At 42.7% G+C, this 27,496-nt stretch overlaps 1 pseudogene across 1 annotated transcript; it reads right to left on the bottom strand.

The window, feature by feature from the left end:
• Positions 1–3,615: 3,615 nt before the first annotated feature.
• On the bottom strand, positions 3,616–27,153 carry LOC307252901 (acidic mammalian chitinase-like; annotated as a pseudogene). Its single transcript has 12 exons — positions 26,892–27,153; positions 15,284–15,489; positions 14,757–14,970; positions 6,039–6,256; positions 5,908–5,957; positions 5,685–5,822; positions 5,473–5,597; positions 5,265–5,387; positions 4,472–4,665; positions 4,224–4,340; positions 3,995–4,127; positions 3,616–3,872 (listed from the first exon to the last, which is right to left on the bottom strand). The product of its transcript is annotated as an acidic mammalian chitinase-like (transcript).
• Positions 27,154–27,496: the final 343 nt, after the last annotated feature.

Here is a 27,496-nt window from a genome sequence, read left to right as displayed (position 1 = left end):
ACTCGAAGAAATGCTGATTAATCAGTACAATCTGGAATTTAATGAAAGGTCGGTGAAGGAGAATGAAATGTCCAGACAAGACCTCAAGTTTCTGGAGATTATGGAGAATTCAGCAGTACTTAAGGAGGGAAGGTATTGTTTGAAATTGCCATTTAAGAAAAAGGAGGTTTATCTGCCTAATAACTTCACAGTGGCAAAGCAAAGGATCCAAGGTCTAAAGAAAAGGTTCCTCCGCAACAAAGTATTTCACCAGGAGTACACAGAGTACATGAACAAACTCATAAGTAAGAACTATGCAGAGCGGGCCTCTCAACAACAGTGGTGTGAGAATGGGAAGGTGTGGTACATCCCTCACCATGGTGTACACCATCCAAAGAAAGGGTCCCTTCGTGTGGTGTTCGACTGTGGAGCAACGTATCATGGGACATCATTGAACAGCGAACTACTGCAGGGTCCTAACCTCACCAGCTCGCTTCTTGGGGTTCTTGCTCGCTTTAGACAGGAATCAGTGGCATTCATGGGTGACATCCAAGCATTGTTCCACCAGGTGAAGGTGGCGGAAGAAGAAAGGGATTTTCTTCGCTTTCTCTGGTGGCCAGAAGGAGATGTCACTAAAGACCTTGAGGAATACCGGATGACTGTACATCTGTTTGGCGCTGTGTCATCTCCCAGCTGTGCAAGTTATGCATTGAGAAAAACTGCTGACGATAACCAGTCTGAGTTTTCATCTGAAGTACTTCAATGTGTCAAAGAGAATTTCTATGTTGATGACTGTTTGAAGAGCTTAGCCACTGAAGGAGAAGCTATCCAGATGATAAAAGATCTCAACGTTCTTTGTCGTAAAGGGAATTTTATCTTGGAGAAATGGATCAGTAACAGTCGTGTGGTTTTGCAAACCATCCCAGAGGATCAAAGGGCTAAGGACCTAAAAGATTTGGATCTTGACCGAGACAATCTTCCACTGGAAAGAGCTTTGGGTTTACAGTGGTGTGTGGAGACGGACTATTTCAGATTCAGGATGGAGCTCAAACAACAGCCTAACACCAGACGTGGTATGTTGTCTATAACCAGTTCAGTGTACGATCCACTAGGTTTCCTGGCACCTGTCACTTTACTTGCCAAAATGATGCAGCAGGAGCTCTGCCGAAGAAGGTGTGGCTGGGATGATGCTTTACCACAGGACATTTTGCATCAATGGAAAGGGTGGTTGGAGGATTTGGAGCTGCTGGCTACATTCAATGTGGACAGGTGTGTCAAGCCAGAGGACTTTGGAGAGGTCAAACAGGCACAACTACATCACTTTGCTGATGCCAGTGAAGGTGGCTATGGGACCGCAACATTCATCAGAATATTAAACCAGGAAAACCACATTCAGGTCATGTTTTTGCTTGGTAAAGCCGGAGTGACACCACTGAAGGCTGTAACTATTCCCCGCCTTGAGCTGACAGCGGCAGCTCTTGCGGTCAGGGTGGACTCATTGCTAAAGGAGGAGTTGAACTTCCAGTTGGAAGACTCGATGTACTGCACTGACAGCACTGCAGTGTTGAAGTACCTCAACAATGAAGATAGGCGTTTTCACACGTTTGTGGCCAACAAAATCTCAACCATCAGAGAAACATCTGAACCCTCACAGTGGAGACACGTCTCTTCCAAAGACAATCCAGCTGATGATGCGTCAAGGGGATTAAAAGTTGCTGACTTCCTGAGGAGCAGCAGATGGATTGAAGGTCCCATGTTTCTTTGGCAACAGGAGGAGGAGTGGCCTAAACCTGTGGTGGAACTCTCGGTGGACTCTAATGATCAGGAGGTCAAAAGGGAGGCAACAGTAAATGCTGTGTGTGATGTTTCTAGTCCTACAGACCAGCCTTACCACCTGGAGTGTTCGAGTCCCATGACCAGTACACAAGAAGACGATGGAGACAAGTGCAGTACCTCTCTGATCTTTTCTGGAAGAGATGGATACGGGAGTACTTGCCCTTACTTCAAGAGAGGCAAAAGTGGCACCAGAAGAAGAGGAGTTTAACAGCTGGAGACATTGTGGTGATTATGGACTCCTCAGCTCCTCGTAGTTCCTGGCCACTTGGATACTAGAGGTTTTTCCAGATAAACAAGGGCTTGTACGTTCTGTGAAACTGCAGACCAAGTCCAATGTCATTGTAAGACCAGTGACAAAACTGTGTCTGGTACATGAAATGTAGGAATGTGTTTTTTGCTGAAAGGTAACATTTGCTTCTTCTTTTTTTTTGATTGTTTGAATTGTTATGTCAGCTGCCACTAACAATTAGGGGGCGGTGTGTATAAGCCAAATGTTATCTACAAGTGTCCGTCTGTTATGCACTGTGTGGCCATTAGGTGGCGGTCTAATCTTGCCCTATAAAGGCATGACAGGAACAATGATTGACAGGTGTTTGACCTGGAAGGGCAAACGGTTTTTGACCGCAAATGTTTTGCATCGCTATGAAGCTGCACTTTGAATGTAAATATTGCACGGTGGAATAAACTTATTGTATGAAACGCAAGAAGAAGTTCGGATGAGATTATTTACAACTCAAGAAAGCACATAGTGGAGAGAAAACTAGCGCGTCAGCCAGGTGATCTGGGTCGAACCATCTCAGTAGCTTGAAGCATCAGCTTAGCTGCTTTAATAACGAAAGAGATATTTTTAGTAATTAGTAATGTCAAACACCCAATATTATTGACTTCCAATGAATGCATCACACAGTTAAGCTCCACTCTTCACTAAACACCTAATGCTGAGTGAAGTACACGGAAAAACTTTCTTGCTGGCATGAGCTGACTGTCACAGAAACTACTCACTTATTTTTCTACATGTTAATGTTTGAATAACCAGATTACTTATTTCCCTTAAAACATTATTAAAAGTGCATCCTCAACTCTTTTTATTGATAGATAGCTGTAAATCCAGAGAAAAAAAACATATACCAACGTCAGTAATTTCAGTAACAGTGAACAAACAAGCAGAGCAGTTATTTAATATTTTACTGTGATATTTTGTATGTGGAGCATCTGTCTGTCTAAATCATGTTTACATTACTGCAATAGAGCAACACTGACACTGTATGAATATAATTATATATCATATCTTGAACATCATCAAAACCAGGATAAGACATAACATGGACTAGCAGTAACGTAAAAGCTAATAATTGACTGATTATGTTCATGAGAAGTTGTGTGAAGTTGAAAAAAGTTAGTCAAAAGAAAATGTAGGGTGCAGCATTGTTTCAATACGTGATAGATCATCAAGTTCATAATGTCAACCTTGTTTGTTTCCATTTTTGTATGTATTAAAGACAATTATAAAAGGGTTTATATATATAATATGTGATCATAGTGTAATTGAAGAATACGAGACATTGACTCTTGTTAAGGATCACCATTGTGTGTTAAATGCATAAAATAAGGTGTAATAAGCTGTATGGGGAAAAATGTATTTCACAGGAAATTTGAAGGTAATTAGTTTTAATTTAAAAAATAAAAGTGTATCATAAGTAGTACATTCTAATTTTTAGGAACGAACGTATTGCAGACACTCAAGAAACTGTTAACGCAACAGAAATACTGTTTGATGACTGTTGATAACTGCAGTTTTTTTTACAGTTTATAAGGCCAGTCACAGCATTTGCAGCTTTCCCGGAAAACCAAAGTAGCTTGACAGTTTTGGATCCAAGTGATGCCGGCGTTGACACAGTTGTAAAAAGAACCTGGAGCATCTGGTTTGGCATATAGCCCCCCGGTCTTTGTAGCACAGATGTTGTCTTTGTCTGGGATCTCAGTTGGAGCGGTAGTTGTAGGTCTGGGAGGAGGTGAGTTGGGCAAATTTGTGTCTGTCGACGGTGTCATTGGGAGATCTTTGGAAATAAATAAATCATTAGAATTGTATACAATCAGAATAAACAAAAAAGGTCAAAAAGTGAATGCTGTGGGGATTATGACAAAATATTTTATCCATCAGTATATGATTGCTACTTACCCGAGGCTAAAAGAGAGCGGAGATAGCTGATGAGGGGGTAGTTTCCTTCTTCACAGAACTGACCATTAAAGTCATCTAGATCCAGAGCCCAGATAAAGGCTCCACCAAATTGGTTGTCTTTTAGGTAACGCACCTTAATAAACAACAACAGCAACGTGTTCATTTTATCATTGTATTTAACTTAACTTTAGAATTGAGCCGCATTCTTATAAAAGAAACACATGACTACCTTAGCCTCATAGCTGTCCTTGTTATCATATCCGACCCACTTATTTTGTTTGACAGCATATGTAACTTTTTGGTCCTCAGTCAAGTGCACACTTGCCCCTTGAAGAAAAGGGCATATCTAAAAGAGACAATTAAAGTTTAAATTGCAATCAAACAATGTATTAAAGTTCCTTGTGATAACTTCATAACAAAACAGTTTTTTATTTTCATCACTAACTAATAGTTAGAGAGCGAGATAAATAGTTGCACCAGAAGCCAGCCTCCTAGGACCAGAAGCCAGCCAGCCTCCTTTGTAAACGCACCAGCAGCAGCCGGACCACTGGCTGGTGCTCCAACCTGACTGGATTGGGTAGACTGGGTAATGTTCTCCCATATGTAGCAAAGCCCATATTCAGCTTCTCTTCAGGTGTTCCCTTGTCTCGCCAATACCTCATGGCAAAGTCCTGAAATAATAATAATAAAAAAAAGATCAAACTACCTTTTAAAAGCAGTGCAGATTTTAACTTTTTCCAAAAATCAGTAAAAGAAAATGCTCATAAATTCACGATTCAATCCATACTTTTTAAAGCTATAGTGCGTAACCTCTGTTGCCCCCATGAGGAATTCTGCGGAATTACAACAACACTGTCGGCGTATGCATATTTATCAACAGTAGAAACAATGTAGTAACATGCTTCATGAACATTCTGATATATTTTATAAGTCTGTGTCCATTGCACTTTTTTGCATATTGCAAGTATTCATACATCCACTTTTCCACCTCAGCTGAGCATAAAATGTTTTGATTTTTTTTTCTTGGATGTATTTTTCTTGAACAAAGCAAAACGTTTGCAATCGCGGAAATGAGGGAAGCACTGTTTTGCATTTGTGATGCAGCTAAATAAATTCCTCCCTATACTCATTCATTCATTCATTCATTTTTATTTTGGTTTTTGTGTCCTGCACTCAAAGTGCCCAACCCTCATGGGTTTATAGGACACCATCACATACTACATTACAATCAAAATACAGAATATTGTACAGCTGGGTCTCTGAACAACACAGTATTTAAGTAAATGTTGTCCCCGGTGTCTTGGGATCCATTGTATAAGGGGCTTTGATGTCCTGTCACACTCTCCCAGGAGCCATGAAAGTCATACGTCATCACATTAATGAAGTCCAGGTACTTGACAAAATGCAAGAATCAAGTTCCCCAAAACATGACGACATCTAATCATGGGGATTATGTTGAGCAAAACATTTTAGTGTACTTTGCCATCTCTGCAATTTCATAACCAGCATCGATGGTTCCTTTGCCAGCAGGCACAGCAGCAGCAATCAACAATCTGGGCCGCCCAGTTGCTGTTCCCTCAGCCTCGTAGGCCTCTAGGAGTTCCTGTGCACCACAGAGTTGTTGAAAAGTCACGTCATGGCTCATGTTAATCATAAGTTCTAAACCAGCAAAAACAACTCTGAATCAAACCTTGCATAATGGAGTGAATCTTTGCTTGGGTATTCCCAGTCCAGGTCTAGTCCATCAAAACCATATTGTCTTAGTAGTTTGATAGAAGACTGGATGAATGTATTTCTGTTGGCCTTTGTCGACACCATTGAAGAAAACCTTGGTAACATTTTGGGTTTTAAAAAAAACACATTTTATACGTATGTATCTTTATTGATAGTTTTATTTATTTTTTATATCTCACTTTGGGGATCCAAAGTTCCATCCTCCGACTGCCAACAGTGTTTTAAGATTCTGCTCCTGAGGGAATTTTAAAAATTAAGTTTGCGGCTGGTATTATTTTTCATACCATTTCGGAAGAGATAATGTTAGAACATCTTTGATTAACCTTTGTTTGAGTCCATTGAATGATTTATAGAGTGTGTCATCGTTCCATTCTATCTGGACCAATTCATTTGCCTCGCTGATCCCAGAAAAGGCATAGATAAGGTGGGTACAAAGGTTTGGATCAATATTAACAGGCATAAACTTCCCATTGCCAGGTCGGTACTGGGACCAGTTAGTGAAATAACAAACCAGTCTGGTAGCCAAGACTTAAAACAGAAATTGTTTTATTTGAGGAATCATCATCAACTCCACAAACATAACATAAACCTAAACATATGATTGTATTTGGTGGTCTATTCAAAAGAGTATTTATATAACTTGTGAACTCACCCAAACTGCCAAGGTAAAGACATAGATCTACAAAGTTAAGGATTTAGTTAGTGTACAAAATGAGGTAAAAAGACATCGATCAATCAAGATCAATTCCATGCTTTTAAATTGTGCCATACCTGCAATTAGAAAATAGCTTGCTCATGGTCGTTGTGTTGGTTGGGATCTTGCCTTGCTCTCAATAGCCCCCTTTCCTTGTAGAGGGTTAGGGGTACAACCAAGGTAATAATTTCTTCTCAGACTTCTCCGCCTTCACGAACAGCTGGTTCTCTAGGAGTCTCTGGAGAACCCTGCGGACATGCTGCACGTGGTCCTGTTCAGACTTGGAGAAGATGAGGATGTCATCAAGATATACAAACACAAATACATTGAGAAAATCCCGGAGCACATCATTAACTAATGGCGCTTTTCCACCGCAAATATAGCTCGACTCGACTCAACTTGGTTTGGTAGCAGCACGGGTCGTTTTCCACCGCAAATAGTACCTGCTGAACGTGGGCGGGGTCGTCGTAAGGGGCTGAAAGCCTACTCCGGAGCAAAGTAGCAGAGCAGAAATTGCGAGCAGTTGTTGCACTATTAACTGAACCAACCGCCAAAAACACGGATGAAAAATGTTTAAGAAATACCCCCCTTGTATCTGTTTGCTAAAAGAAGTAGAATAATATTTCTACGGGCCATTAAAAGGGATGGTTGTTGTCCCGATGTGTGACTCTGCCACACAGTCAGCTGTAGGGATGCGTCACGTACATCCCTATGCACGTAAACACGGGCATGATAAAGTTGACTGTTTAGTGCTTGTTTCAGGATACGTGTTTTCAAATGCAAGCCGTGTCTCAGCCTGAATATTTTATTGAGGTAATCAGTTCAGTCCGAGGCTTGTAATGTAATCGCTCGCTATCATGTCTGTCCCAGCTGGCTACTATTAGCCTAGCTGCTAGCTGCCCTACATGTCTCCTCTCGTATGATAAGTAACTTCCCCAACAACCAACACTGGGTGAGCTTAGCGAATATATGGAAAATAAATTCAGATCTGTGATGCAAATCAAATGAAAGAGAGCCAGAGAAGGCTGCACGCGGCGTAAATACACTCAAAAGTCCCGGAGAGTTGGGGAGAATAAACAACAGAATGAAGCCGGTAGTCTCTGGCCACTGATTGGCCAGACAATAGTCTCTGGCCAATCAGTGGCCGGCCGTCTGCCGACGTCACCTTTTAGCATCGGCTCAGCTCGCTTGGAACCTAGAGCGAGGCGATACCAAAAAAGCAGCCGCTACGTGGTACCAGGTACCATGAAATTGCGGTGGAAAAGCCAAAAATGCGAGTTGAGTCGAGTCGAGCTGATACCATGCGGTGGAAAAGCGCCATAAGGCTTGGAATACTGCAGGAGCATTTGTAAGTCCGAAAGGCATTACCAGGTACTCGTAGTGGCCCCTAGGGGTATTGAACGCCGTCTTCCACTCATCCCCCTCCCGAATGCGAACTAGGTGATAGGCATTCCTGAGATCAAGCTTGGTAAACACATAGGCCCCTTGCAAAAGTTCAAATGCATAAGAGATGAGAGGGAGGGGGCACCTGTTCTTAATGGTGACATCATTCAGACCGCGGTAATCGATGCAGGGCCGGAGGGATTTATCCTTCTTACCCACGAAGAAAAACCCTGCTTCCAAAACTGAAGTAATTGTCTTTGGTGCCAGGGATGAACAATCAAAAGTCAGCGCACAGCTTAAATCTGTTATGTTAGAAAGCACACACCAAGCTAGAAATCTTGGAGTAGTGATAGATTCCGACTTGAATTTCAAAAAACACATTAAATCAATTACTAAGTCAGCCTACTACCACCTTAAAAATATATCGAGAATTAAAGGGCTAATATCTCAGCAGGACTTAGAAAAACTTGTCCATGCATTTATTTTTAGTAGACTTGACTACTGTAATAGTGTCTTTGCAGGCCTTCCTAAAAAATCAATCAGACAGCTTCAGCTAATTCAGAACGCTGCTGCTCGAGTCCTCACTAGGACCAAAAAAGTAGATCACATTACCCCAGTTCTTAGGTCTTTACACTGGCTTCCTGTCACTCAAAGAATTGATTTTAAAATATCGATGATGGTCTACAAAGCCTTAAATGGTTTAGGGCCAAAATACATTACTGATCTGCTGATACGTTATGAGCCGCCCAGAGCCCTTAGGTCGTCTGGGACAGGTCTTTTAAAAGTCCCCAGAGCTAGGACTAAACAGGGAGAGGCGGCATTCAGCGTTTATGCGCCCAATGTCTGGAACGGACTGCCAGAGAGTCTGAGGTCCGCTGAGACTCTCAGCTCTTTTAAATCGGGTCTCAAAACGTTCTTGTTTCCCTTTTAACCTGTAATTTTTTTTTTTTTTTTTTTTTTTTTTTGGTAAAATGTTTTAATTCTTTTATTTAAATGTTGTACTTTTATCCATGTTTTAAATTTGTTCATTTTTTTTTTTTTTTTTTTTTTTTTTTTTTTGTATTTGTATTCTTTATTTGATTTTAACCCTGTGAAGCACCTTGAGTGGCCCTGTGCCTGAAATGTGCTCTATAAATAAAATTGCCTTGCCTTGCCTTGCCTTGCCTTGCCTTGCTCCAGCAGGCGATGAAGAGGGACGGATGAGGCCTGCTGCCAGTGAGTTGTTTATGTATTCGTCCATGGTCTTGGTTTCAGGAGCTGACAGAGAGTAGAGTCTCCCCCTGGGCGGGGAAGAGCCAGGGAGGAGGTCAATGGCACAATCATACGGGTGGTGTGGGGGAAGAGAGGTGGCCCGTACATTGTTAAACACCTCCTTTAAGTCGTAGTACTCCGACGGGACACCTGAGAGATCTGGGAACTCATTAGAAGAAGGGGTGTTGCAGGCAGGTAACAAAGCAGATTTCAGACAGACCGCAAGACATTGATCACTCCATTGTAGAATGGAACCAGTCCTCGAAGGCAAGGCAAGGCAAGTTTATTTATATAGCACAATTCCAACACAAGGCCACTCAAAGTGCTTTACAGGGGCAAGATTAAAATACATAAAACACATTAGAAGACATTTAAAAGTGAATGAAAAGAAGTAAAACATTTAAATAAAATATAAAGTACAGGTTAAAATGGAAACAGAAAAGTCTTCAGACTCGATTTAAAAGAACTGAGGGTTGCAGCAGACCTCAAGTTTTCTGGGAGTTTGTTCCAGATATTTGGTGCATAAAAACTAAAAGCTGCTTCTCCTCATTTAGTCCTAACTCTTGGGACTGTAAGTAAACCTGTCCCAGACGACCTAAGGGCTCTGGACGGTTCATAACGTATCAGCAGATCAGTAATGTATTTTGGTGCTAAACCATTTAGTGCTTTATAAACCAACATCAGTATTTTGAAATCAATTATTTGAGTGACAGGAAGCCAGTGTAAAGACCTCAGAACTGGGGTAATGTGATCAACTTTTTTGGTCCTAGTGAGGACTCGAGCAGCAGCGTTCTGAATTAGCTGAAGCTGTCTGATAGATTTTTTTGGAAGGCCTGCATGGACACTGTTACAGTAGTCAAGTCTACTAAAGATAAATCCATGGACAAGTTTTTCTAAATCTTGCTGAGACATAAGTCCTTTAATTCTTGATATGTTTTTAAGGTGGTAGTATGCTGACTTATTAATTGATTTAATGTGTTTCTTGAAATTCAAGTCGGAGTCTATGACAACACCAAGATTTCTGGCTTGGTGTGTGGTTTCTAGCATAACAGAAACGCTGACTTTTAATTGTTCATCTTTGGCACCAAAGACAATTGCTTCAGTTTTGTCGTTGTTTAATTGAAGGAAATTTTGGCACATCCAATCATTGATTTGTTCAATGCACTTACTCAGTACTTGTATCGTACGGAGCCCCTAAAGGGACATGGAGGGAAAAAAAAATGTTGGTAAAAAAAAAAAAAAAAAAAAAAAATCAAACTCGAGATCTCGAGTTCAAACTCGAGATCTCGAGTTTGAAGTCAAGATCTCGAGTTCAAAGTCGAGATCTCGACTTTGCCTTCAAACCTCTCTCACCGTCACCAATGGTCCATGCATCAAAGGCATATCAATTAATTTATGGGAAACCACACAATAGTGTCATGGAGGAGTACTTGGAGCATTCTTTTCTCACACTAACACCAAACTACAACCTATTTGGCCTAAATCTAACGTTTATTATGCACATTGGAGAGAAAAGTGACAATGATTCACTTCATTTTGGCGCACCATGGACCGAGAGCGGAGGTCTAATTGTCAACACACACACACACACACACACACACACACACACACACACACACACACACACACACACACACACACACACACAATATGTAGACGGTACATTTGACTATATCAAAACGTGAACGTTTCCAAGACACAATGCCGCCTACACTACACCTGAGGAGAACTCTGTTTGGCTGTATTGGCTGGTCTGATGAAGGCTATAATTTGCACCGGATTAGACTATGTCCGCGTTCTCCAGTGACTCCATATGATCGGATCTTGAAGCACTCACAATAGTGCAGGCAAAATATGAAATTCAATCGGATTATGCGAACTTTCTATTTTTCCTCACTTGGAGAGAGAAAAAGCGCTGTTCCTGTGCGCTCTGGCACTACACCAGCTGTGCCCGCCTTGAGCCTCAAACTGTGTCTTAATAGAAAAGATAACTGCAGGTCATATGACAAAACTAGCGATTGGACTAAGTTAGTAAAGCCTCATTCACACTTTCAGCCTTTCCCAGGAAGGGATCGTGTGTGAATAAAACACAGTCTGGACTACAATAATAATAATTAAATAAAAAAGCTAATTTTTTTCTCTTCCGTTCTGAGGGAAGCTTTCGTGCGTAAATGTGCCACACCGCTACATGCCTACATGTTTGTCTCTGTGTACAAATGAAACAATCGATCGCTGATTATAAAAACTAAATTAAACTAATAGTTTGAGGAGAGTCTGCACTGGTGATTTCTAATTATAGCAGAAATTCCTCTGCTGTGCGCTGGGGAGAAACAGCGCCTGATTTGTTTTGCCTCGCACACGGTCGAGAGAGATAAGAGGCTTCACCCGACGGCACATGTTATTCATCTATTGCACCCAAAAAAATCACAAATTTTAACTAAACAGCAGCAAAACTGTGAGGATCGCGTGGCGCTGTCCAATGTGCAGATCTGGAGCAGAATAGTTACCAGCGTGTCTGTTTCTCCCCAGCGCACAGCAAAGGAAGTTCTGCTATAGGCTATTAAAAATACGCCAGTCCAGACTCTGTGTTTTATTCACACACGATCCCTTCCTGGGAAAGGCTTAATTAGGCTTTACTAACCTAGTCCGATCGCTAGTTTTGTCATATGACCTGCAGTTATCTTTTCTATTAAGACGCAGTTTGAGGCTCACGCCGGGCACAGGTGTAGTGCTGCCAGAGCGCACGGGAACAGCGCTTTTTCTCTCTCCAAGTGAAGAAAAATAGAAAGTTCGCATAATCCAATTGAATTTCATATTTTGCCTGCACTATTGTGAGTGCTTCAAGATCCGATCATATGGAGTCACTGGAGAACGCGGACATAGTCTAATCCGGTGCAAATTACTCTTTGCGACTCATAATAGCCTTCATCAGACCAGCCAATACAGCCAAACAGAGTTCTCCTCAAGTGTAGGCGGCATTGTGTCTTGGAAACGTTCACGTTTTGATATAGTCAAATGTATACCGTCTACATATTGTGTGTGTGTGTGTGTGTGTGTGTGTGTGTGTGTGTGTGTGTGTGTGTGTGTGTGTGTGTGTGTGTGTGTGTGTGTGTGTGTGTGTGTGTGTGTGTGTGTGTGTGTGTGTGTGTGTGTGTGTGTGTGTGTGTGTGTGTGTGTGTGTTGACAATTAGACCTCCACTCTCTGTCCATGGTGCGCCAAAATGAAGTGAAGCATTGTCACTTTTCTCTCCAATGTGCATAATAAACGTTAGATTTAGGCCTAATAGGTTGTATTTTGGTGTTAGTGTGAGAAAAGAATGCTCCAAGTACTCCTCCATGACACTATTGTGTGGTTTCCCATAAATTAATTGATATGCCTTTGATGCATGGACCATTGGTGACGGTGAGAGAGGTTTGAAGGCAAAGTCGAGATCTCGACTTTAAACTCGAGATCTCGACTTTAAACTCGAGATCTTGACTTCAAACTCGAGATCTCGAGTTTGAACTCGAGATCTCGAGTTTTTTTTTTTTTTTTTTGTTTTTTTACGAATTTCTTTTTTTTTCCTCCATGTCCCTTTAGGGGCTCCGTAGTATCGGACTGTAGTCTCCTGGTGATATGGTTATGTAAATTTGTGTGTCGTCTGCATAATTATGGTAGCATAATTTGTTCTTATTCATAATCTGAGCTAATGGGAGCATGTAGATGTTAAACAGAAGCGGCCCAGGAATGGAACCTTGGGGGACCCTGCATTCAATATGTGTCCACTCAGATGTGAAATTGCCTATTGACACATAGTAGTCTCTGTCCTTTAAGTAGGATTCAAAACAGTTTAGTACAGTTCCAGAGAGTCCAACCCAGTTTGCTAGTCGATCTAGTAATATGCTGTGGTTAACTGTGTCAAAAGCGGCACTGAGATCCAGTAAAACTAAAACAGAACTTTTGCCACTGTCTGTGTTTAAGTGGATGTCATTGAGGACCTTAACCAGAGCAGTCTCAGTGCTGTGGTGTTGTCGGAATCCTGACTGGAAAACATCAAAGCAGTTGTTCATTTCTAAGTGGTTATTTAGCTGATGATAAACAGCTTTTTCAATGATTTTGCTTAAAAATGGTAGGTTAGATATGGGCCTATAATTGTTCATGAGCGATGTATCTAGATTGTTCTTTTTTAGGAGTGGCTTGATGACTGCTGTTTTCAGGGCCTGTGGGAATACACCTGTCCGAAGGGACATGTTGACAATTTGTAGAACATCTGAGGCCATACAGCTAAAAACAGTTTTAAAGAAGCCTGTGGGAAGAATATCAAGGCAACAGGAGGAGGAGTTCAGGTGTTGTATAATGTCCTCCAGGTTTTTGTGGTTTATCAGATAAAATTGTGTCATTGCATTTGGATTGATTTTAAGTGGGCATAGCGATGACACATATGTTGAACTTTGTATTGATGCAGTGACAGCTTGTCTAATTTTGTGAATTTTCTCAGTAAAGAAGGAGGCAAATTCATTGCAGGCCCTCGTGGAGAGATGTTCAGACGCTACTGACACAGGAGGGTTTGTTAATCTGTCGACAGTAGCAAACAGGGCACGTGCATTGTTGTTGTTTTTGGTGATGTCAGAAAAGAAAGACTGCCTTGCACTTTTCATCTCTGAGTTAAAAGTGCAAAGTTTCTCTTTGAAGATGTCATAATGAACCTGGAGATTTGTTTTTCGCCACCTGCGTTCTGCTTTACGGCACTCTCTTTTTTCTATTCTGACCTGCGGGGCATTTCTCCAGGGAGATCTTTTCTTACCAGAGACAACCTTCATCTTAGTGGGCGCAATAGCATCTATAACACTTGTAATTTTGCCATTAAAGTTGTCTAAAAGCTCATTAACTGAGTTAAAGGGGAGGGGTGGTATTAAAGAAAATGCTTGAATAAATGTTTCACTGGTATTTTCTGTAATATACCGTTTTTTGATTACTTTTGATTGATCAGTTGTGTGCACAGACATTTTACTCTCAAAAAATAAACAGGAATGGTCTGAGAGGGGACCTATATCTGCCACTGTTACGTCTGAAATGTTCATTCCTCTGGAAATGATAAGGTCCAGTCAATGTGTGGATTATGTTTAATTAACCAAGGATACCCCAGGATAACTGGCTGCTGAGATGCATTTATCAGGTGAAAGGTTAGTAATTCAGTGTGGTTACTTGATATGCCCAGATGGAGAGGAACAGTGCAGAGGAGACGCCCATCGAGAGCAGTGGCCTCAATAGGCTCGGCCAATGGTTCCTGGTTAATACCCAGCTGCATGGTAAGGCCCCGATCCAGAAGGTTAGTGTTAGCTCCAGAGTCAATGAGGACAGCGACAGTATGGGATAGTCCATTACAGTTGAGCTGGGCATGAAGTAGTGCTCGAGAGGGCCTTTCAGAGTTCCTGATGCGGCTCACCAGCACCCTCTGGATTCCTGGTGAGCCCTGTCTTTTACTGGACAGGATGACACGTAATGGCCTCCCTCCCCACAGTACATGCAACAGTTCTCCCTTTGGCGCCGTTGTCGTTCAGCAGCTGACAGCCTGGTCCTGCCCAGCTGCATGGGTTCAACTGGGTCACTAGAGGCAGCAGCGGTCGGAAAACACGTTGAAGTGGAAGGTGAAGCTGGAGGACGTGGAAGGCCACGGGAAGTGCTGGTCAGTGCCCTCTCTCGTCTCCTTTCCTGGATACGTCCATCGATGCGGATAGCGGTGGCGATGAGAACGTCCAAATCCTTTGGAGGGTCCCGGGCCGCCAGCTCGTCCTTGATGGCATCAGAAAGTCCGTGGTAAAAGGAGTCAGCCAGGGAGGAAGAGTTCCAGTCACTCTCCGCAGTGATAGTCCGGAACTCAATGGAATAATCAGTCACTCTCCAGCTCCAGGTTAAACAGGCCCCGAGCAGCCTCTCGACCAGGGGTAGCATGATCAAACACCTTCCGAATACCCTCAGAGAAGGCAGCCACAGAAGAACAGAGTGCCGACTGCTTCTCCCACTCGGCGGCACCCCAGTTCCGGGCCCGCCCAGTAAGCTGGGTGATCATAAAAGCCACTCTCGACCTCTCCGTGGGATATGTGAGAGGCTGTAGTTCAAAAGTTAATGAGCACAGAGTCATAAAGGAGCGACAGGTATCTGGAGCTCCAGAAAAGCGCTCTAGAGCACTTAAGCGGGGCTCTGGACGGGAGACAGCAGGGACAGGAGGGCTGGGGGGTGGTTGAACCGCTGGGGTCTGACTGGCCTGCGTGAGCTGCTGGAGCTGGCCGCTCAGAGTCTCAAAATGTTGATTGTGGCGTGCAGAAGCTTCCTGGAAAGCCACTTCCATAGCGGTGAACTGTTTCAAATGCTGGTGTAGAGCGGCACCTTGTGCTGCCACTTCTTGCTTTATTAGCTCTGTGTCGGCTGGTTTCATCTTTTGGCCAGATTGTACTATCAGGTTGACACAAAATGGCAGGCAAGAACCCAACCCAATAATAGACAGACAACAGTTCAGGTGCAGCAACACAGTTTTAATAAAGAGCATAAGTCAAACCAGGTAGCCGGATATCACGGCAAACGAGTCCAGTAGGGGCAGGCAAAAGGGGAATCCAAGGTCCAAAGGGTGGGTCAAAATGCAAACAGGCAGGCAGACAGGCAGACAGAATGAATGCGGAATGAATGCGGAATGAATGCGGAATAGGCTGGAATGCTGGAGCGCTACGTGAACAAGATAGACAATCTGGCAGAGAACTGAGGGAAATGGAGTGGAATATATACTGAGGGGCTGATACAAGGTGAGTATGGGGAGGCCAGGTGAATGCAATTAACTGGTAGTGCAGAGCAGGGGGGAGTGGCCGGGTCTGAAATGACATGAGAGTTAGAATGGAAACCAGGAAAACAGACATGTGAAAAAACTAAATTGTGGCTGAAGTTGTGACACTTAACATATTGAGTTAAAAAAAACTTTCTCTACTGCATAGTAACAAAAACGAGTGACCCTTTGTAATCCTTACATTCCGTCAGTGCTGGCTCATATCATTTTGGTACCCTAGGCGAAATTAGGATTTGGCATTATGTACTGTTCTGGCATTTACATATTATCAATTAAAATGAGCCCAATTCAGTATACTTCTTTTTACTATAAATTTCAATAATATGGCCAAGTAAGCGTGACCAGATAAACTACAAAGTAATTAACTGATGATGTTGCTGACCAATGTCTGTCTATCCAACTTGAAACTAAGTTCACCGCTGTATCCATGTCTATCTCCTCACCTGTGAAGTCTCCTCAATACTCTCAGTCCTGCTGCCACTCAAAAATAATATGTAGATAAATAGTGAAAACAGCATTTCAACTTACATGGTTTGGTCTGAAGAACAAGTCTAAGGTGTTTTGCCTCTTTCTGGTTGGTTTACTGGTTGGTGTCTGAAGAGGACAGAAGCAAAACGTACTAGTTGGTAAGGTGAATTATGCATGAGCTATTTCCATTGTTAGAAATGATACTGACACTATTCAACAGGACCAACGCATTGTCGCCACCCCTGAATGGTCTAGCATGGCCTCATGCCAGAGTATAAAAAGGCAAAACAAAAGATCAGCACACAGTCCTGTGCATTTTTCAAAGCAACATTTCGAACTAAATGAGACCTTTGTCAGTGATTTGTCAAATAAACTGAAACAGGAACATGAGTAACACACAACACAAGTATTTGAAGTCTGGTGTCTTTATCATGTAAGAAATAGACTATTTGCTGTTTTAATGTGGTCCTTTCTGCACCTTGGTTTGTATTCTACCACTCTGGACGAAAGCAGTAATTCAATTCCCAATTTATTATAGTCCACATTATATTAATGAGCTCCAACATATTTTGCATTACAATTTAAAAAAAGCTAGTTGAATCATGATCATAAGGCACCAGTGTATGCCTTTAAATCGACACGTGCAATGGTTATATTTATCAAGTTAGAGTGCCACCTTCTGACACTGTAGTAAACATTATTGTTGAGTGCAGCTTCATCATTATCAACTAGACCCAGTGGGCGTACTAATTTAGGAAGCACATATTGACTGACAGCTGGCAAGAAGTGATAGTGATACACTGCTTTCATCTTTTTCATATTATCTCCATAAAAGTAGATGTGAGGGGTAATATTTATTTTATTACCTTGACTTCAAAGCTCTGCCTGTTATCAGACTCAACCCACTCAATTCCCTCTTACGGCACATGGCACAATTTGCTCATCAAACCACTGAATAATGCCTCCTTGGAGAAAAAGTGCAAATCTGTAGAAACGGAAGGAAAATGATGACTGAACTATCCTCAATGTGATTTGTGATTTTTTTGTTTGAAATATCCTTCTATGTTGGGTTTGTGTTGATTAATAAATCTACATCAAGTTCAATTCTGTGTTGTATTAAACTGTCAGTGTTGCCCTCAGACATTTATGTTAGTTGACAAGGGGATGAACTGAATTTGTTAAGAGTATACTGTATCTCACCACATGAAAGTAGATGTTGTCACCAAACTATTATCCTGTAGTATGTTAACCCCTTATATATTCATCCTCTATGATAATATCTTAAAAAATATTGCAAAATTACAATATCGAGAAGGCTAGGCTTACATCACTCAAAAAAGAAACAACAACAAAGAAGTTTTAAAGCCAACATTAGCAGAGGGACTTTGCAGTGAATGGGGGAAGGAGACAGACCGACAGAAAGAGAGAGGGAGAGAGGGCTTTACTTTATAAGAGTTTTGACTCCCGTCAGGAGAGTAGCCTATCAGTACAGTTACCCCCGCCCCCAACATTGCCCAACCCTCAAGTCAATGAAAAAGACCTGTTTTTCTTGAATACATTTTTCTATAATCACTGACATCTAATATGCTAGTAACCAGAGCTAGAACAGCTTTTACAAAAACAATTTTGACATGTTTTTTTCACACATTTTGAGGGATGCCAAATATCGTCAATTACTGTTAACTGCAAAATCCCCCAAAATGTTTAGATATTTTTTGTCAATATCGCACACCCCTAGCACCTCTGTGCGCTAATGACTAACTTGCACCGTGGTGTTTGGCTGGATGTGTCTATGATATTTTATGGACATGATTGAACAGGTACAAAGGATGAATGTGAGGTGTAACTGATGCTTTATGAAAAGATAATTGCACATGATGCACATGAGGTTATGTGAACTCAGTCACTTAGATCCAGATTATGCTGCATGTCATGTGGCAGTCATGCTATGTGTTTGTTGTGTTTGTGCAACATTTAGGGTCATAAAGGTCAATCCTACACAACGTATTGTTTGATGAATGATAAAACAGATCATCATAATCTATCTTCTCTCTCAAGCAAAGGAGTTGCATGTGGAACCGGAGGCTTTTTATAATTCCTGATTGTTCCATTGAGTAAGAAACTGAGGAGGGTAGTATGATGTGCCTGTCCAGTGATGTGTGTTTTATAGATGTATAGTGTTGTACTGGACTGTAGATTTTTGTTCTATGATCTATGGATAAATTAATTAGACACATGATAAGTCCTCAATTTGAAGCATGCCACCTGTGTACAAAACCTTAATAGAATAAATGAATGTTGATTTGTGCAAAGCTTAGACTAGAAAGCTAATAATTGATTTATATACCCATTGACTCTTGTGAAACAAATCAAATAACATAATATTTGGAAACACACTGATTTCTTTCTATTTTTGGTCTTCATCATAAATAGCACTGTTTGTTGCAGCCAGTCTTTACCTCCTGAAGACTTTGCATCAACTGGGAACTCAACAAGGGAAAAGCCTTTTATGTTATTCCATATTTGATACAACGTTGTCTTATATTCAAGTGATTACAGAGGTGCAATAGTAAAAACTCAATATCAGAGTGCATTGTTTAAGCTTAAACCCAGACAAATTGTGAATGGTTCAAACAAATTCTAATATGTATATTCAAAAATAGGAAAAGGCCCAGCAAAATGTAAAAATTCAGAGTGATATCAAACGTACTAAGAATAAATATGTTTACTTTATTTACATGTAGGACATAACTGTGGTTATACACAGATGATGTTATGGGTCAAATAAACTAAAGCTGTTACAACAAGATTAATAATGTATTTAAATCTACATAGTGAGTGAAAGCGGGAGACAGCTAAGCCAAGTTGATGGAGAAACATGAGAACTTTCAGAGTTTACAGTTGTGTAATGGCTGCTTGCTGTTGCGCCGATGGTTTGAAGCTTGCCTGTTGGCTGTGCAGATGAATCGTTAGTCCCTGGGGATCATGTATCATCCTTCAGCCATCACCAACAACCCTTTATACTCCAACACTGTACTTTCAACACTAGTTGTCCAAAGAGGAGATTATCTAATTTCAGGGTCTACATTGTTACTCCTCTCTACCTGAAAGTATAATATGCAACCCTCATTTCAAACAACCAACATACAAAAATAACACAAATGTCATTATTGAAATTAGCTGAAAGAAAAAAAAACATGTAATAATATTAGTTAAACTGGCCTTGCAAATGCTTTTATCAACATGATAAACTGATCCACTTCTGTCTGCTCTGTTGTACAACCTCTCTTGACAGGATAACTGAACATGTTTGTACATGTGCATAACACACAGCATTTTTATTTACAGGAAATGCAATACGAAACACTAAAAGGAAAGCTTGCTTTTCATCAGATGAATAAGCAGATCATCTCTATTCCACCATATTCCCCTTTAAATGCATGAAGGTTGTTGGCCTGCATGGACACAGAGGGTAACAGCACCTCAGGGTCCAGCTGTTTCCTCCAGCACCACAAGGTCCTAAGTCAAGGTGGAGGGCATAACTAGGGTAAAGTCACATGGCAAATAGCTGAGTCAGGAAGGCATATTGATGTTTGTCTTTATGCCAGTGAGTAAATGGTATTCATTGGAGAGTGGATCTCCAGAGTTCAACCAAAGTCCAAATCCCTGACATCTTTCCTGGTTCCTGTGTACTGGCCAATGAAAGAACCGTCCTCGTTGAACGGTATCTTTCCTCCTTCACCATAGTCAACTAGACTGTCATCACTGTCTGATAGCTTCATGATTGCCTCGATAGATGGCTGGCTTCTTTGAAGCCCTCTTTCCTCCTCTCTTGAAAATTATGCAAAATAATTTTTCATTAGCTGCTTTAGTGGTAGCTTTTGGTTTCACCAATCACAGCATTTGCAGTATTCCTTCATTCTATTTAGTGGGCCAGTCACAGCATTTGCAGTATTCTCTAAAGATCAAACCTTGTGGGCAGTTTTGGATGTAAGTTATCTGATTAAAACATTGGTAGAAAGAATTTGGGTTATCAGGGTTTGCGTAATACCCATTCCCCTTACCACTACAGGGTTTTCGACTAGCTTTAGTGGTTGTGGTTATTGTGGTGGTAGTGGGACTTGGAGTGGTTGTTGTTGTGCTTGTGGGAGTTGTGGTCGTCGAAGTTGTAGTAATTGGAGTCTTGGATGTGGTAGCAGGAGCTTTGGTTTCGGTGGGCCGGTCACAGCAGTTGCAGGATTCTTTAAATATCAAACCTTGTGGGCAGTTTTGGAAGTAAGTTTTCAGTTGTCTGAGCAATACACCAGTAGTAAGAATTTGGGTTATAAGGGTTGGCGTAAAAACCATTGCTCTTTCCATCACATCTAAATCCTTCAGAGGTAGCTGCAGTGGTGGTTGAGGTGGTAGTGGGTTTCCGAATGGTTGTTGTTGTGGTTTTGGAAGCTTTTATTGTTGTTGTGGTAGTGGGAATTGTGGTCCAATCACTCCCTGCAGGACAGAGTCACCTAAGAGATATTGTTGTTGTGGTTTTGGGATTTGTTTTTATTGTTCTTGTAGGGGTATTTGTTGTGGTTCTGGGAGTTGTGGTCACATCGCTGTCTGCAGGACAGAGTCTCCTAAGAGATGCCATTGTTATGGTTGTGGGAGTTGTTTTTATTGTTGTGGTAGGGGTAGTTGTTGATCCTTTAGTGGAAGATGCAGTGGCTGTTTTGGTGGTAGTGGGTCTTGGAGTGGTTGTTGTAACGGTAGTTGTTGTTGTGCTTGTAGGAGTTGTAGTAGTAATTGGAGTCGTGGTTGTGGTAGCATGAGCTGTTTTGGTTTTGGTGGGCCAGTCACAGCAGTTGCAGGATTCCTTAAAGATCAAACCTTGTGGGCAGTTTTGTAAGTAAGCTTTCTGAGAAATACACCAGTAGTAAGAATTTGGGTTATTAGAGTTAGCGTAAAACCCATCGCTTTTTCCATCACAGGGCCTTTTACTAGATCCTTTAGCGGAAGCTGCAGGGGTTGTTGTGGTGGTAACGGGTCTAGGAGTGGTTGTTGTAAGAGTAGTTGTTGGTATGCTTGTAGGAGTTGTTGTAGTAATTGGAGTCGTGGTTGTGGTAGCAGGAGTTGTTTTGGTCTCGGTGGGCCAGTCACAGCAGTTGCAGGATTCTTTAAAGATCAAACCTTGTGGGCAGTTTTGTAAGTAAGATTTCTGAGAAATACACCAGTAGTAAGAACTTGGGTTATCAGGGTTGACATAGAACCCATTGCTCTTTCCATCACAGGGTATTTTACTAGATCCTTTTGTGGAAGCTGCAGTGGTTGATGTGGTGGTAGTGGGTCTTGGAGTGGTTGTTGTAACGGTAGTTGTTGTGCTAATAGGAGTTGTTGTAGTAATTTGAGTCGTGGTTGTGCTAGCAGGAGCTGTTTTGGTTTTGGTGGGCCAGTCACAGCAGTTGCAGGATTCCTTAAAGATCAAACCTTGTGGGCAGTTTTGTAAGTAAGCTTTCTGAGCAATACACCAGTAGTAAGAATTTGGGTTATTAGAGTTAGCGTAAAACCCATTGCTTTTTCCATCACAGGGCCTTATACTAGATCCTTTAGCGGAAGCTGCAGTGGTTGTTGTGGTGGTAACGGGTCTAGGAGTGGTTGTTGTAAGAGTAGTTGTTGGTGTGCTTGTAGGAGTTGTAGTAGTAATTGGAGTCGTGGTTGTGGTAGCAGGAGCTGTTTTGGTTTCGGTGGGCCAGTCACAGCAGTTGCAGGATTCTTTAAAGATCAAACCTTGTGGGCAGTTTTGTAAGTAAGCTTTCTGAGAAATACACCAGTAGTAAGAACTTGGGTTATCAGGGTTGGCATAGAACCCATTGCTCTTTCCATCACAGTGTATTTTACTAGATCCTTTTGTGGAAGCTGCAGTGGTTGATGTGGTGGTAGTGGGCCTTGGAGTGGTTGTTGTAACGGTAGCTGTTGTGCTAATAGGAGTTGTTGTAGTAATTGGAGTCGTGGTTGTGGTAGCAGGAGCTGTTTTCGTTTCGGTGGGCCAGTCACAGCAGTTGCAGGATTCTTTAAAGATCAAACCTTGTGGGCAGTTTTGTAAGTAAGCTTTCTGAGAAATACACCAGTAATAAGAACTTGGGTTATCAGGGTTGGCATAGAACCCATTGCTCTTTCCATCACAGTGTATTTTACTAGATCCTTTTGTGGAAGCTGCAGTGGTTGATGTGGTGGTAGTGGGCCTTGGAGTGGTTGTTGTAACGGTAGTTGTTGTGCTAATAGGAGTTGTTGTAGTAATTGGAGTCGTGGTTGTGGTAGCAGGAGCTGTTTTGGTTTCGGTGGGCCAGTCACAGCAGTTGCAGGATTCTTTAAAGATCAAACCTTGTGGGCAGTTTTGTAAGTAAGCTTTCTGAGAAATACACCAGTAGTAAGAACTTGGGTTATCAGGGTTGGCATAGAACCCATTGCTCTTTCCATCACAGGGTATTTTACTAGATCCTTTTGTGGAAGCTGCAGTGGTTGATGTGGTGGTAGTGGGTCTTGGAGTGGTTTTTGTAACGGTAGTTGTTGTGCTAATAGGAGTTGTTGTAGTAATTGGAGTCGTGGTTTTTGTAGCAGGAGCTGTTTTGGTTTCGGTGGGCCAGTCACAGCAGTTGCAGGATTCCTTAAAGATCAAACCTTGTGGGCAGTTTTGTAAGTAATCTTTCTGAGCAATACACCAGTAGTAAGAATTTGGGTTATTAGAGTTAGCGTAAAACCCATTGCTTTTTCCATCACAGGGCCTTATACTAGATCCTTTAGTGGATGCTGCAGTGGTTGTTGTGGTGGTAACGGGTATAGGAGTGGTTGTTGTAAGAGTAGTTGTTGGTGTGCTTGTAGGAGTTGTAGTAGTAATTGGAGTCGTGGTTGTGGTAGCAGAAGCTGTTTTGGTTTCGGTGGGCCAGTCACAGCAGTTGCAGGATTCTTTAAAGATCAAACCTTGTGGGCAGTTTTGTAAGTAAGCTTTCTGAGAAATACACCAGTAGTAAGAACTTGGGTTATCAGGGTTGGCATAGAACCCATTGCTCTTTCCATCACAGGGTATTTTACTAGATCCTTTTGTGGAAGCTGCAGTGGTTGATGTGGTGGTAGTGGGTCTTGGAGTGGTTTTTGTAACGGTAGTTGTTGTGCTAATAGGAGTTGTTGTAGTAATTGGAGTCGTGGTTGTGGTAGCAGGAGCTGTTTTGTTTTCGGTGGGCCAGTCACAGCAGTTGCAGGATTCCTTAAAGATCAAACCTTGTGGGCAGTTTTGTAAGTAAGCTTTCTGAGCAATACACCAGTAGTAAGAATTTGGGTTATTAGAGTTAGCGTAAAACCCATTGCTTTTTCCATCACAGGGCCTTATACTAGATCTTTTAGTGGAAGCTGCAGTGTTTGTTGTGGTGGTAATGGGTCTAGGAGTGGTTGTTGTAAGAGTAGTTGTTGGTGTGCTTGTAGGAGTTGTAGTAGTAATTGGAGTCGTGGTTGTGGTAGCAGGAGCTGTTTTGGTTTCGGTGGGCCAGTCACAGCAGTTGCAGGATTCTTTAAAGATCAAACCTTGTGGGCAGTTTTGTAAGTAAGCTTTCTGAGAAATACACCAGTAGTAAGAACTTGGGTTATCAGGGTTGGCATAGAACCCATTGCTCTTTCCATCACAGGGTATTTTACTAGATCCTTTTGTGGAAGCTGCAGTGGTTGATGTGGTGGTAGTGGGTCTTGGAGTGGTTGTTGTAACGGTAGTTGTTGTGCTAATAGGAGTTGTTGTAGTAATTGGAGTCGTGGTTGTGGTAGCAGGAGCTGTTTTGGTTTCGGTGGGCCAGTCACAGCAGTTGCAGGATTCTTTAAAGATCAAACCTTGTGGGCAGTTTTGTAAGTAAGCTTTCTGAGAAATACACCAGTAGTAAGAACTTGGGTTATCAGGGTTGGCATAGAACCCATTGCTCTTTCCATCACAGGGTATTTTACTAGATCCTTTTGTGGAAGCTGCAGTGGTTGATGTGGTGGTAGTGGGTCTTGGAGTGGTTGTTGTAACGGTAGTTGTTGTGCTAATAGGAGTTGTTGTAGTAATTGGAGTCGTGGTTGTGGTAGCAGGAGCTGTTTTGGTTTCAGTGGGCCAGTCACAGCAGTTGCAGGATTCTTTAAAGATCAAACCTTGTGGGCAGTTTTGTAAGTAAGCTTTCTGAGCAATACACCAGTAGTAAGAATTTGGGTTATCAGGGTTGGCATAAAACCCATTGCTCTTTCCATCACAGGGCCTTTTACTAGATCCTTGAGTGGAAGCTGCAGTGGTTGTTGTGGGGGTTTTGTGGGTAGTGGGTGTCTGAATTGTTTTTGTAGGGGTTGTTTTTTTTGTTGTTGTGGGAGTTGTGGTTCCATCGCTTTTTCCAGGACAGAGTCGTTTAATAGATATTTTAGTGGTAGCTTCAGCGGTTATTTGGGTGGAAGTGGGTGTTGGAATGGATATTGTCATAGTGGTTGGGGCAGCAGTTGTTGTAGTTGGTGCAGCTGTTGCGGTTGTGGGGGCAGCATTTGTTGTAGTTGGTTCAGCAGTTGTTGTTGTTGGGGCAACAGTTGTCGTTGGTGCAGCAGTTGTTGTGGTTAGGGCAGCAGATGTTGTAGTCGGTGCAGTTGTTGTGGTTGTGGGGGCAGCAGTTGTTGTAGTTGGGGCAGCAGTTGTTGTAGTTGTTGCAGCTGTTGTGGTTGTGGGGGCAACAGTTGTCGTTGTTGGTGCAGCAGTTGTTGTGGTTGTGGCGGCAGTTGTTGTAGTTGGTGCAGATGTTGTGGTTGTGGGGGCAGCAGATGTTGTAGTTAGGGCAACAGTTAATGTTGTTGGGGCAGCAGTTGTTGTAGTTAGTGCAGCTGTTGTGGTTGTTGGGAATGAAGTTGTAGTTGGGGCAGCTTTGGAAGTTTTTCTGGTTGTTGTAGGGGTAGTTGTGGTCCCATCGCTTCCTCCAGGACAGAGTCGTTTAATAGATATTTTAGTGGTAACTGTAGTGGTTGTTGTTTTGGTAAGTGTTGTAGTTGGTGCAGCAGTTGTTGTAGTGGGGGCAACAGTTGTCGTTATTGGTGCATCAGTTGTTGTTGTGGGGGCAACAGTTGTCGTTGTTGGGACAACAGTTGTAGTTGGGGCAGCAGTTGTTGTAGTTGGGGCTGCAGTTGTCGTTGTGGGGGCAACAGTTGTTGTTGGGGCAGCAGTTGTTGTAGTTGGTGCAGCTCTTCTGGTTGTTGGGATTGCAGTTGTAGTTGTCGGGGCAGCTTTGGAAGTTTTTCTAGTTGTTGTAGGGGTAGTTGTGGTCCCATTGATCCTTCCAGGACAAAGTCGTTTAATAGATATTTTAGTGGTAGCTGCAGCGGTTGTTGTGGTAGGTGTTGTTGTAGTTGGGGCAGCAGTTGTTGTGGGGGCAGCGGTTAATGTAGTCAGGGCCGCTATGGAAGTTCTTCTGGTTGTTGTAGGGGCAGTTTTTATTGTTGTTGGAGTTGTGGTCCCATTGCTCACTCCAGGACAGAGTCGTGTAATAGATATTTTAGTGGTAGATGCAGTTGTAGTCGCTGCAGCAGTTTTTATTGTGGGGGATGCGGTTGTTGGGGCTACAGTTGTAGTTGTTGCAGCGGTTGTTGTTGGGGCAGCAGTTGTTGTAGTTGGGGCAGCTGAAGTCGATGTGGGGGCAGTAGTTGTTGTAGTTGGGGCTGCAGTTGTGGTAGATGGAGCCACAGTTGTTGTCGTTGGAGGAGCAGTTGTGGTGGTTGGAGCAGCAGTTGTGGTAGTAAGAGGGGCAGTTGTGGTGGTTTGTGCCAAAGTTGTTGTAGTTGGAGGAGCAGTTGTGGTAGTTGGAGCAGCAGTTGTGGTAGTTGGAGCTGCAGTTGTGGTAGTTGGAGCAGCAGCTGTGGTAGTTGGAGCTGCAGTTGTGGTGGTTGGAGCAGCAGTTGTGGTAGTTGGAGCAGCAGTTGTTGTAGTTGGAGCTGCAGTTGTGGTAGTTGGAGGAGCAGTTGTTGTGGTTGGAGCAGCAGTTGTGGTAGTTGGAGCTGCAGTTGTGACTGTTGGAGCCGCAGTTGTGGTTGTTGTAGGGGCAGTTTTTATTGTTTTGGGAGTTGTGGTTCCATCGTTCCCTCCAGGACAGAGTCGTGTAATAGATCTTTTAGTGGTAGCTGCAGTTGAAGTCGCTGCAGCAGTTTTTATTGTGGGGGATGCAGTTGTTGGAGCCGCAGTTGTTGTGGTTGGGCGCACAGTTGTTGTAGTTGGAGCATCAGTTGTGGTTGCTGGAGCGACAGTTGTGGTCGTTGGAGCCGCAGTTGTGGTAGTTGGAGAGTCAGTTGTGGTAGTTGGAGCTGCAGTTGTGGTTGTTGGAGGGGTAGTTGTGGTAGTTGGAGCCACAGTTGTGGTAGTTGGAGGGGTAGTTGTGGTAGAAGGAGCCATAGTTGTTGTGGTTGGAGCAGCAGTTGTTGTTGTGGGGGCAACAGTTGTCGTTGATGGTGCAGCAGTTGTTGTAGTTGGTGCAGCAGTTGTTGTTGTTGGTGCAGCAGTTGTTGTTGTGGGGGCAAAAGTTGTCGTTGTTGGTACAGCAGTTGTTGTGGGGGCAACAGTTGTCGTTGTTGGGGCAACAGTTGTCGTTGTTGGGGCAACAGTTGTAGTTGGGGCTGCAGTTGTCGTTGTGGGGGCAACAGTTGTTGTAGGGGTAGCAGTTGTTGTAGTTAGTGCAGCTGTTCTGATTGTTGGGATTGCAGTTGTAGTTGTCAGGGCCGCTATGGAAGTTTTTCTGGTTGTTGTAGAGGCAGTTTTTATTGTTGTTGGAGTTGTGTTCCCATCGCTCCCTCCAGGACATAGTCGTGTAATGGATCTTTTAGTGGTAGCTGCAGTTGTAGTCGCTGCAGCAGTTTTTATTGTGGGGGATGCGGTTGTTGGGGCTACAGTTGTAGTTGTTGCAGCGGTTGTTGTTGGGGCAGCACTTGTAGTAGTTGGGGCAGCTGAAGTCGATGTGGGGGCAGTAGTTGTTGTAGTTGGAGCCACAGTTGTTGTCGTTGGAGGGGCAGTTGTGGTGGTTGGAGCAGCAGTTGTGGTAGTAAGAGGGGCAGTTGTGGTGGTTTGGGCCAAAGTTGTTGTAGTTGGAGGAGCAGTTGTGGTAGTTGGAGCAGCAGTTGTGGTAGTTGGAGCTGCAGTTGAGGTAG

This window comes from Ammodytes marinus, assembly GCF_949987685.1.
Source record: "Ammodytes marinus genome assembly, chromosome: 7".
Lineage (NCBI taxonomy): Eukaryota > Metazoa > Chordata > Actinopteri > Uranoscopiformes > Ammodytidae > Ammodytes > Ammodytes marinus.
This window is presented reverse-complemented; position numbering and strand designations above follow the sequence as displayed.